Genomic DNA, 13,579 nt, shown 5'->3' with positions numbered 1-13,579 from the left:
TGCTCAGGAGGTTTCAGTTCAGGTCGCACCATCCACTTCCTAGGCCAAGGGAGGTGCTCAGACTCCCATAGCCCGTACTCTAGGATAGGTGGTTCAGGGACTTTAGACACCGGGGGTACTACCAACCCAGTCGGTTATAGTTGCTCAGGCCTAGTAGGGAAAACCTATGAGTGACGAGAAGTAGAAGAGGTTAGAGTGATTTGGGAGGCCTATGAGTTTAGCAGGCCAGCTGGTGCTGCACCACTTACGTAGCATGAGTTCTCAAATATCTTCTTAGAGAAGTTTATCCCACAAACCCGTAGGGAGGAGTTGCGTAGGCAGTTTGAGCAGCTATGCCAGGAAGGTATGTCTGTGACCTAGTATAAGATAAGATTTTCAGAGTTGGATCATCCCGCGATCTAGTTAGTCCCTACTAAGATGAGGAGGATCAGGAGGTTCATTGATGGCCTCATGTCACGACCCCAATTTCAGCGTGATGGCACCTAGTCTCTAAGACTAGGTAAGCATAGCATACATGCATAATTTAACTAAAATACTAATAAAACTTTCAATTTAACTAACAACTATCATTAAAAGGAAATAACTCTCAAAATCTAGTGATACCGAGTCACAAGATCTATAAAGGTATAGGGACCATCCCAATATAACAGTATCTATAAAACGAAAAATGAAATAGAACTAGATAGAGGGTGACTCCGAGGCCTGCAGATGCCGGTAGGTGTACCTTTAAGTCTCAGTTCCAAGCTCGTCTCACTGCTACCTAGGCTGGTATGAAGTAACTAGATCTACACAAAAAGATGTGCAGAAGCATAGCATGAGTACACCACAATGGTAGTCAATAAGTATCAAGCCTAACCTCGGTAGAGTAGTGACAAGGTCGGGTCAAGACACCTATTAGAATAAATAAAGAAACTAAACATGTATACCGTAGTATGATAATGAAAACAAGGTAAATAATACAAGAAAGAGATATAACAAGAAAAGTTGCACTGAGGCTAAGACAATTAAGGCATCACGGAAGAAACACGTAATAAGAATTCCAAGGAAATGATGCAACCAAAACGCAAGTGACACAAATGAAAGGTATCAACAAGAATCATTATCGAGGTACTGCCTCGCAGTCTCATTTCACAAATAAAACCACAATCTTTCCTTGTATCACCGCGGGAGATTACATTTAGTTTTGAAAATCATTTGCCAAAATATCTACCCGCGTTTTAGCCCACCTTATCATACCGCGTGGCTTCAAGTAGTTCCCCTACTAGCAACACGCGTATCAAGCCCACCTTATCTCACCGTATGCGTTTCAACCCCAATCCTTATACCACCATAGGCATATCAATATCACAACATATCACAAGTTGCATCTCAAGTTCCCAATACCACAAGTTTCCAAAGAAGTCAACACTGATAGTGTTTCCACAATAAATAGCCCATGACTCTACCACAATATGTACAAGAGTTTCAACAGTAGCAACCGAAAGTGAATAACTCAACAAGAATGGTATTTCAACAAATTTAAAACTTTGTCTCAATGTGAATCACGACCTTTATAACTTCAACACCAAAATTCAACAATAATGTCACACCCCAACCTTGGGAGGCACGACCGACGCTCAATCGAGTAAACCCCAACTGAGCAAGCCTTATTCATACATTTCTACCCAACTCACTATGGTTAAGGGAACCATGCATTCTTTTATTTAGACAATAGAAAAATCGAACATTCACAATATTAGTCCATTTTCATGTCACAAACAAAAAACCATGGTTAAGTTTCAAGATTTTATACGGTTATAGTTTAGAAGAACTAGAGTACAAAGTTAAAACATAGTTCATTGACCCATCCAACGCCCTTACCTTACCCACATAAACATCTACAGAGACTCTAAGGATACAAAAGACAATAATGAGAACGCCGGCAACAAGGCCCCGGCTATACCTCAAAAGTGGATATTTATAACAAAAGATGTACAACATAACCCTTTGAAAGAGAAAGGGCTTACCAAGACTTGAGAGGAGGAAGCTCCTCTACGCGCGATCGACACTATCCGCTATGGAGCCACCTACATTCATTTAAAAATATAGCTCCCCCGACAAAAGGGACGTTAGTACCATGGAATAGTACTAGTATGTATAACTAAACACCATCCAGTTAGAAAGAACAACCATACAAGAGCACAAAGAAATCATAAGAAACACAAAGCTTCAACTAAGCACCACGTCAACAATATAAGAGGTTCACATAGTTTTAACATGATTTCTGAAATTTGTAGATTGGGGCATTCCATATCGTTGCATCATCATCCACATTACCATCGCTTCCTTGAGCGGAGTACAATCACGGCCCGATCAGCTAAGCAATCTTACTAAGACGTTACCCTTATTTCATTTTCACTTTCCAGTTTCAATTATCAACATATTACCACCATGTGTGTAAAACATGGCGTCCGATCACGACCCGATTGGCTAAGCCATCTTACCAAGACGTTACCCTTTTCCATTAATCATCTCACTTCAATCTTTGATTTCACATGTATTAGTTCCTCGGCACTTGGGGCCACAATTAGCTCGTTCCGTAACTCACATTTCACATTATTCCCATTTTCAACATTGACCTTGCCATTTAAGGTCATAGGCACATACAAAAGCAATTTAAGTTATAAGCACAGAGAGGAATTAATCTAGTTCGGCATATTAATCACAATGTAACCTTGACTTGACATTTAGGCACTTAGCCCATATCTCATGTTTTCCACACATCCTCAATTTACAAAGAATAACACATTAAACACATGGAGAAGCACCTTCCACATACAGTTTTACAGCATCAATTCATTTGACATAACAAGTACCACATCGATCAAATTTCGGACTTACAATATTTGCACTGGCATTGATGGAGCTCAATTTCTAAAAGATGGGGTTTTAGCCATACATACCTGAAATTTGCCCCTTAATGATACTACAATGATCCAATACACTTAAGAAACTTCAATCTACAATACAACATTCAATAGGGCCAATATTAGTAATAAATTCCATAAGTTATGCCAATTAGGCATATTATCAAACACCTTGTAGGTATAGATCTTTACATCTCCTAACCATAGTATTGGTTCATCCAACTATCACTATTAACCAACAATTTATTCCAGCATCATTCCTAACCAATTTATAACTTCCGACAATATATGTATGGCCATCCATTCACACCCAACCATTAACCTCCTTAATTAACCCATTTCACAATCTCTACAACACCAACACAACCTAATTTAGGCACTTATGGATTCCAATCACCATCCCATGAGTTCTAATGTATATGTCATACATAAATAATCTCCATAGAGTAGTTAGAGATGATAGACATACCTCTTGTAATAATAATCATTAGAATCCCCACTTGTAGTGTTCTTGATCAATTTAGGGATTTGAATGGAAATCTATGGATTTTCAAGATCAATCCTTGTTAATATAAGTGTTTAGGAGTAGTAATCAACTCAAAATACTCCAAAAATATTACCTTGGATCATAGGAGAGAAGTATGTGACGGTTTCCCCTTGATAGAGCAAGCCCTAGCTAAAAAAATGACTTAGAGACTCTCCATACCCAGTCTTGGGGTATTTATAGGGATGATAGGTGTGCGGCCGCGGTCAAACCGCGCTCGGGATGCAGTGGCCGCGCTCGAGAGGCAGAAACTCTCAATTTTCCTATAGTCGCGCCGCGGACGCGCATCTGACACAGGTCAGGTAAAATGGTCATAACTTTCTATATGCACCTCCAAATGATGAACAGTTTGATGAGTTGGAACTAGACTCAAAGAGCTTTATTTTGATAGGTTGTGCATCACACAAAACCTTATATAAATGTATATATTCTTGTCCGAAATGAGGTCTTGTGCGTACTCATTTACAACTTTAGTTTATTATGAAATTTTCCAACTTAGCTTAGACTTAGGCCTCTCCTTAGACCCCAAATCACTTATAATATGACTTGTACTCTTATTAACATATCCAATTGATATCCATTATATCATGAATCCTCATTTTCACACAAAATAAAATAATTAGCCTACCTTGGCACCACGAAATCTTAAATTACTTAGCAAAATTTTCTGGAGCTTTACATTCTCCCCCGCTTAGTATCATTCGTCCTCGAATGATAATTGGAGTCAATCCGCAAATACTTAGTATAACTTATCTCCTTTCTCACACATCTTTAACTCCCAAATTTTGACTAACTATCAAATTCTTTAGAAATTTTGGACGAGTTTTCCTTGTAACTGGGCCTATCCACCTGTTAGAGAATCCCATAAACACATCCTATCAACATATACATAATCCAAATATGCAAAATAATATAAAATGATGCCAACCGTGGCCCCATAAGCAATGTATTTCTAGAAAAGAAATACTATTATCATCAACTAACTATGTGATACATAATTCATAGAAGGTAAGCTTTCAACATCTTCATGGGACACAAATACTTAATTACATAGCTATCCAAACAAGTGAGGGTACTTCTTCTTCATTTTTTCCTTGGGTTCCCAAGTGGCTTCCTCACTTTGCTGGTTTCGCCATAACACTTTCACGGAGGCAATTTCTTTTATTTTTCCCAACTTTAGGACTTGCCTATCAAGGATGGCAACTGGAATTTCTGTACGATAATTCTTCATTAACTTCAATAGTCTCAACTAGCACAATAGTGGACATATCTCCCATTACCTTCTTCAACATAGACACATGGAAGACTGGGTGTACCATTGACATCTCGGGTGGCAGCTCGAGCTTGTATGCCACCTGACCAATCCTTTGAATGATTTTGTACGGTCCGACTTACCTCGGACTCAATTTTCCCTTCTTTCCAAACCACATATTACCCTTCATGGGGAAAACCTTCAAAAATACCCAATCATCTTCTTTGAACTCCAAGTCTCTACGACAAACGTTCGAATATGACTTTTGGCGACTCTGAGTAGTTTTCAACCTCTCTTTAATAATCTTGAATTTCTTCATAGCCTGATGCACGAGGTCCGGCCCTATCAATTCAGCTTCTCCAATTCTAACCACCCAATGGGAGATCTACATCTCCTACCATACAATGCCTCAAATGGTGCCATCTGGATACTAGCATGGAAGCTGTTGTTGTAAGACAATTCTATGAGTGGCAAATGGTCATCCCAACTACCTTTGAAATCAAGAGTACAAGCACGCAACATGTCCTCAAGCGTCTGAATAGTCCGCTCTGCTTGCCTGTCGGTTTGAGGATGGAAAGTTATGCTAAGATTCACCTGCGTACCCAAACCCTGCTAAAATTTCTTCCAAAAGTTGGCAGTGAACTGAGCCCCTCGATATTAAATGATTGAGACTGGAGTTCCATGCAACCTGACTATTTCTTTGATATACAACTGAGTATACTGTTCCGCTGTGTCGGTAGGTTTAACTGGCAAGAAGTGTGCTGATTTTGTGAGTCGGTCCATAATCACCCAAACTGAGTCAAACTTGCGCAGAGTGCGCGACAACCCCACCACGAAATCCATGTTGATCATCTCCCATTTCCACATTGGAATCTCTATGCTTTGGGCCAATCCACCGGGCCTCTGATGTTCGGCCTTCACTTGCTGATAGTTTGGATATTTTGCCACAATGTCCGCCACATCCCTTTTCATGTTGTTCCACCAATAAATTTCCCTGAGATCATGATACTTTTTCGTAGAACTTGGGTTCACAAAATACCTGGAAGTGTGAGCTTCTGACATGATCCTCTCCCGAAGACCGTCAACATCCGGAACACATATGCGGCCTTGGTACCATAGGGTACCATCATCCATGCCAAAGGAAAAAGTTGTGGTCTTGTGTTTATGAATCCCCTCTTTCAGTTGTGCTAACAATGGATCGTTGAATTGCTTCTCTTTCACTTCCGCCATAAGCGATGATTCAACTCTATTCTGCACAATTACTCCTCTTTAATTAGAGTCTGCAAGGCGAACTCCCAAGCTAGCCAACTGGTGAACCTCCCTGGCCAACGACCTCTGATATGCCTCCAAATGAGCCAATCTCCCCATAGATTTTTGACTAAGAGCATCCGCTACAACATTAGCCTTTTCCGGGTGATAGAGAATATCAATGTCATAGTCCTTGACTAACTCTAGCCTTTTTTTTTTGTCTCAGATTCAACTCTTTCTGCTTGAAAATATATTGAAGGCTCTTGTGGTCCGTAAATACATCCACATGCACCCATACAAATAATGTCACCAAATCTTTAGTGCAAACACCACTATCGCAAGCTCTAAATCATGTGTTGGATAGTTCCTTTCAAGATTCTTGAGTTGCCTAGAAGCATAGGCTATAACCTTGTCGTGTTGCATTAACACACACCCAAGCCCGATCCTTAAAGCATCGCAATATACCAAAAATCCCTCAGTACCCTCTGGCAGGGTTAAAACCGGTGCCGTAATCAATCTTGATTTCAATTCTTGGAAACTCCTTTCACAATCATCGGACCATTGGAATTTAACTGCTTTCTGTGTCAATTTGGTCAACGAAGAGGCAAGAATAGAAAACCCCTCCACAAATATCCTGCAGTACCCAGCCAAACCCAAGAAACTGCAAATCTCTGTTGGAGTGGTAGGTCTGGGCCAATTCCTCACTGCTGCAATCTTTTGAGTATCAACCATAATTCCTTCCCTGGAGACGACATGACCCAAAAACGCAACAGATTCAAGCCAGAATTCATATTTCAAAAATTTTGCATATAGTTGATGTTGATGAAGAGACTGCAGAACTGCCTTGAGATGGTTAGCATGATCTTCTCGACTTCGAGAATATATAAAAATATCGTCAATGAATACTATCACAAAGGAGTCTAGAAAAGGCATGAAGACTCGATTCATAAGATCCATGAAAGCTGCCGGGGCATTTGTTAGCCCAAAAGACATCACCATAAATTCAAAGTGCACATACCGAGTCCTGAAAGCTGTTTTTGGAATATCATGTTCCCTTATCTTCAATTGATGATACCCATACTGCAAGTCAATTTTTGAGAAACACGTAGCACCTTGTAATTGATCAAACAAGTCATCTATCCTTGGTAAAGGATATTTATTTTCGATTGTGACCTTGTTGAGTTGCTAGTAGTCAATACACATCCGTAGCGACCCATCTTTCTTCCTTACAAACAAGACCGGTGCGCCCCATGGTGACGCACTCGGCCGGATGAAACAATTTTCTAGCAAATCCTTCAATTGTTCCTTTAGCTCTTTCAATTCTGCCGGTGCCATTCTGTAAGGTGGAATTGATATAGGCTCCGTGCCTGGCATCATATCGATCCCAAAATCAATCTCCCTGTCTAGGGGAATTACAGGGAGTTCATCTGGAAAGACATCCAGAAATTCATTCACAGCTGGCATGGACTCAAGGCTAGGAGCCTCGGCATTGGTGTTCGTAACCCGAACTAAATGATAGATACAACCCTTCTTGATCATCTTCATGGCCTTAAGGTAAGAAATAAACCGACCTTTAGGTACCACATTATCTCCCTTCCATTCAACAATGGGCTCATTAGGAAATTCAAGCCTCATGGTTCTAGTCCGACAATCAAGTTTGGCAAAGCATGAATAAAGCCAATCCATTCCCATTATTTCATCAAAATCGACCATCCCTAATTCAATAAAATCGGCAGTGGTATCCCTACCCCGTACCGTAACAACACAACTTCTATAAACTCGAGTAGCCGTAATAGACTCACCCATCGGAGTAGACACTGAAAATGGCTCATGAACCTGATCCGGTTCTATCCCAAATTCCATAGCAACAAAAGGGTTAACATAGGACAAGGTGGAATCGGGGTCAATAATTGCATACACATCATGAGATTGGATAGTCAGAATACTTGTAACAACATCTGGAGAAGCCTCTGCATTCTGGCGACCACTCATAGCATAGAATCGGCTGGGTAATACTGAACTCTGCATACCACCCCTACCTGCACCACGCCCTGTAGGTGCTTGGTACCTCGAGCTAGAGAGGGGGCTGAAGATGCAGTAGTTGCTGGACTAGATGGTTGTACTATGCCCCTACCCGCTCCCTGGCGGGATGTATGACAATGCCTCTGAATGTGACCCCTCATCCCGCATCCATAGAATACAGGTAACTCCAAGTAGCAAATCCCTAAGTGCATCTTCCAGCACTTGGGGAACGGGGACCTCTGCTGCTGCTGGGATCTCTCTCCTGACTGACCCCACTGATAGGATCCTCTGTTGCCCTGACTAGGCCTGAAACGACTCCACTGTTGCAGCTGGCTGGGCCCTGATGGCGGTACACTGGCTGAAGATTGTGCAACAGACTGGGACAACCCTGATGATCCTCCCCTGAAAGCTGATCTTCCCCCACCGAGTGACTCACCCATGTCGCCCGTAGACCGGGTCTTTCTGTTACCCTCTCTCTCCATCCTGTTCTTCATTTTACGATTCTCTATGGCTTGAGAAAATGCTACCATCTTCCCATAATTCATGTCAGAATTCAATGCAGCCGTAGAAGACTCATTAATAGTCAAAGGATTTAGGCCCTGAACAAACTGACGCTCCCTGGCCTCCATTGTGGGCAACATATGGATGGCATACTTGGACAGGCGAGCAAACTCCATGTGATACTCCCACACACTCCTACTACCTTGCTTCAGATTTTCAAACTCTACTGCACGGGCTGCCCTTGTCTCAGCAGGCAGGAAATGATCTATAAAGGCATTAGCAAACTCGTTCCACCTCGCCGTAGGGCTCCCCTCCTTGCGAGAATATTCCCATAACTCAAACCACGCATATGCCACCCCTTTTAGATGGTAGGCAGCCAATTCTACTCCCTTTGTCTCAGTTGCACGCATAACCCTGAGGGTCTTATGCATCTCATCAATAAAATCCTGAGGGTCTTCTTCTGGATTGGCACCTGTAAACACTGGAGGATCTAACTGAAGAAATCTGTTCACTCTGGAACTGGTGGAATCCCCCTGCTAGCTAGATGAACTGGGTGCAACATTCGACCTTTGGGATTGAGAGGCCACTAGCTGAGTCAACATCTGAATAGCTCCCCTAAGATCCTAATCAGAAATACCAGAACCGGAAGCTGGGGCTGGAGGCAGAATATGAGTATCGATGGGACGGATAGTAGTACCCTTCGTAGGTGTAGGAGTTGGGGTAGTCTGCTCTGGAATAGGAGAACCAGGCAGGGTGATGGCAGGGCGACTACCCTCACCCGCAGTATCAAGCAGTGATTCATCAGCCACTCCTGTGGTGGCATTGGCTTCTTGGCCAATTCTCGCTTTCTTCTTAGGTTCCATTTACTGAAAGATAGAACAATGCACTAATTAGGGAGGGAATAGTTTCATAACAAGTTGCCGCACGATCTAGAATATTAAAGAAGGGAGTTATTCCTAAATGTCCAAGTAGCCTCCAACTTATAGATGTGATCGACTACACACCAATAAGAAGGACTTTACTAGACACGGCTCCGAGACATCCTAGGACACTTCAAAACCTTACGATCTAATACCAAGTTTGTCACGCCCCAACCTCGGGAGGCGCGACCGGCGCTCAATCGAGTAAACCCCAACTGGGCAAGCCTTATTCATACATTTCTACCCAACTCACTACGGTTAAGGGAACCATGCTTTCTTTTATTTAGACAATAGCAAAATTGAAAATTCACAATATTAGTCCATTTTCATATCACAAATAAAAATCCATGGTTAAGTTTCAAGATTTTATACAGTTATAGTTAAGAAGAACTAGAGTACAAAGTTACAACATAGTTCATTGACCCATCCAACGCCCTTACCTTACCCACACAAACGTCTACGGAGCCTCTAAGGATACAAAAAATAATAATGACAACGCCGGCAACAAGGCCCCGACTATACCTCAAAAGTGGATATTTATAACAAAAGATGTACAACATAACCTCTTGAAGGAGAAAGGGGCTCACCAATTGAGAGGAGGCACGTCCGCTACGCGCAATCAGCACTATTCGCTATGGAGCCACCTACATTCATTTAAAAATGTAGCTCTCCCGGCAAAAAGGACGTTAGTACCATGGAATAGTACTAGTATGTATAACTAAACACCATCCAGTTAGAAAGAACAACCATACAAGAGCACAAATAAATCATAAGAAACACAAAGCTTCAACTAAGCACAACATCAACAATATAAAACGGCCACATAGTTTTAACATGATTTCTGAAATTTGTAGATTGGGGCATTCCATATCGTTGCATCATCATCCACATTACCACCGCTTCCTTGAGTGGAATCTGATCACGGCCCGATCGGCTAAGCCGTCTTACCAAGACGTTACCCTTATTTCATTCTCACTTTCCAGTTTCAATTATCAACACATTACCACCATGTGTGTATAACATGGAATCCGATCATGGCCCGATCGGCTAAGCCGTCTTAGCAAGACGTTACCCTTTTCCATTAATCATCTCACTTCAATCTTTGGTTTCACATGTATTAGTTCCTCGGCACTTGGGGCCACAATCACCACATTCCCTAACTTACATTTCACATTATTCCCATTTTCAACATTGACCTTGCCATTTAAGATCATAGGCACACATAAAAGCAATTTAAGTTATAAGCATAGAGAGGAATTCATCTAGTTCAGCATATTAATCACAATGTAACCTTGACTTGACATTTAGGCACTTAGCACATAGCTCATGTTTTTCACACATCCTCAATTTACAAAGAATAACACATTAAAAACATGGAGGAGCACATTCCACATACATTTTCACAACATCAATTCATTTGACATAACAAGTACCACATCGATCAAATTTCGGACTTACAACATTTGCACGGGCACCATGGAGGCTTAATTTCTAAGAGGAGGGGGGGAGGGTTTAGCCATACATACCTGAAATTTGCCCCTTAATGATACTACAATGATCCAATACACTTAAGCAACTTTAATCTACAATACAACATTCAATAGGGCCAATATTAGTAATAAATTCCATAAGTTATGCCATTTAGGCATATTATCAAACACCTTGTAGGTATAGATCTTTATATCTCCTAACCGTAGTATTAGTTCATCCAACTATCACTATTAACCGACAATTTATTCCACCAACATTCCTGACCAATTTATAACTTCTGACAACATATGTATGACCATCCATTCATACCCAACCATCAACCTCCTTAATTAACCCATTTCACAATCTCTACAACACCAACACAATCTAGGTTAGGCACGTATGACTTCCAATCACCATCCCATGAGTTCTAACGTATATGGCATACATAAATAATCACCATAGAGTAGTTAGAGATGATAGAAATACCTTTTGTAGTAAGAATCTTGAGAATCCCCACTTGTAGTGTTCTTGATCAATTTAGGGATTTGAATGGGTATCTATGGATTTTCAAGATCAATCCTTGTTAATATAAGTGTTTAGGAGTAGTAATCAACTTAATATACTCTAAAAACATTACCTTGGATCATAGGAGGGAAGTATGAGACGGATTCCCCTTGATAGAGCAAGCCCTAGCTAAAACAAATGACTTAGAGACTCTCCATACCCGGTTTTGGGTATTTATAGGCCTGCTAGGTGAGCGGTCGTGGTCAAACCGCACCCGGGACGCGGTGGTCGCGATTGTACCATGCTCGGGCCGCTCATGGGAGGCAGAAACTCTCAATTTCCCGCGGCCGCATTGCGGACGCGGATCTGACACAGGTCCGGTAAAATTGTCATAACTTTTTGTATGCACCTCCAAATGACAAACGGTTTGATGCGTTGGAAACTAGACTCAAAGAGATTTATTTTGATAGGTTGTGTATCACACAAAACCTTATATAAATGTATATATTCTTGTCTGAAGTGAGGTCTTGTGCGTACTCATTTACAACTTTAGTCTATTATGAAATTTTCCAACTTGGCTTAGACTTAGGCCTCTCCTTAGACCCCAAATCACTTATAATATGACTTGTACTCTTATTAACATATCCAATTGATATCCATTATATCACGAATCCTTATTTTCACACAAAATTAAATAATTAGCCTACCTTAGCACCACAAAATCTTAAATTACTTAGTAAAATTTTCTGGGGCTTTATAAATAAGATATTCCTAGAAATCACAATTTCAAATAAAGGAACTCGACGGTTAAATAATGAATAAGAAATTGAGAGAACAATAACTTTAACTAAGCATGCGAAGGCAATTAGCAAGTAAGAGATAAGACAAGTATTAACAATGTCAAGTAAAACATGTGAAGATACACTAATGATGATGAATATAACATTTCATGGAAACTCAATTAAAGGCATGAAAGGAATCTATATAATTAAAATCGGCCAATTACCACATTTAGCCCATGTACACACTCGTCACCTTGCATACACAGCTTTCACATACCACAATTAACACAATACGACACCAAATCCTAAGGGGTAATTCCCTCACACAAATTTAGGGAAGACACTTACCTCAAAACATGCTAACTCAATCCACTAGTAAGCCCTTTCCGCAATTATCCGACTTCGAACGACTCGAGTCTAGCCGAAACAACTTCATACCATAAATACAAACCATAGGAATTTATTCCGAACAAAAAAGTTGCAATCTTTAAAGAGAAACAAAAGGTCAACTCAAAAAGTCAACCCCGAGCCTGCATCTCGGAATCCGACCAAACTTATAAAACCCTAAAACCCATTTGATAACGAGTCCAACCATACTAAAAATACTCAAATCCGACCTTAAATCGCCTTTCAAATCCCCAAAAATTGTTCTATGAAGTTTCACAATTTTTCCCTAAATTTTCCAACTCAAATCACTAATTAAATAACAAAAATAACAATGGGTTCATGTATAAAAGCCAAATCCAAGTTAGAATCACTTACCTAATGATTTCCCTGAAAGTCCCTCAAAAAATTGCCACAAACTGAGCTCTCTAGATTAAAAGATGAAGAATGAAATAAACCCTCATCTCTAGCCCTTTTCTGCTCAGCAATCTCGCACTTGTGAGCCATGAGCCGCATCTGCGGCTCCGCACTTGCGGAATTTGCATCGCAGGTGCGGCCCTCACTTAGGCCCAACTCCCTTCACTTCTGCGGATGGCTGCTCGCTTCTGCGAGCCCGCTTCTATGGAGACTCGACCACACCTGTGGTCCATTTCTCCCAGTTCCACTTCTACGGAAGAAATGTCGTGCCTACGGTTGCGCATTTGCACCCAAGTGTCCACACCTGCGACCCTGGCCTGGGCTTCCCCTATCCGCTTTTGGGATATACAACCTCGCACCTACGTGTCCACACCTTCTGCCAAATCCTCCGCAGGTGCGATGACACCAGAACAACAGCAACTTCACCTATTCAACTAAGTCCAAAATGATCCGATTTTTATCCGATTCATCCCCGGGACCCCGTCCGAATATATCAACAAGTTCCAAAACACATAACGGACCTACTCGAGGCCTAAAATCATATCAAACAACAAATATTCTATGAATCACAACCCATTTCAAGCCTATTGAAATTATGAACATCGGACTTCCAAAACTAATGTTGA

Source organism: Nicotiana tabacum, chromosome 20 (assembly GCF_000715075.1).
Source record: "Nicotiana tabacum cultivar K326 chromosome 20, ASM71507v2, whole genome shotgun sequence".
NCBI classification, from domain to species: domain Eukaryota; kingdom Viridiplantae; phylum Streptophyta; class Magnoliopsida; order Solanales; family Solanaceae; genus Nicotiana; species Nicotiana tabacum.
This window is presented reverse-complemented; position numbering follows the sequence as displayed.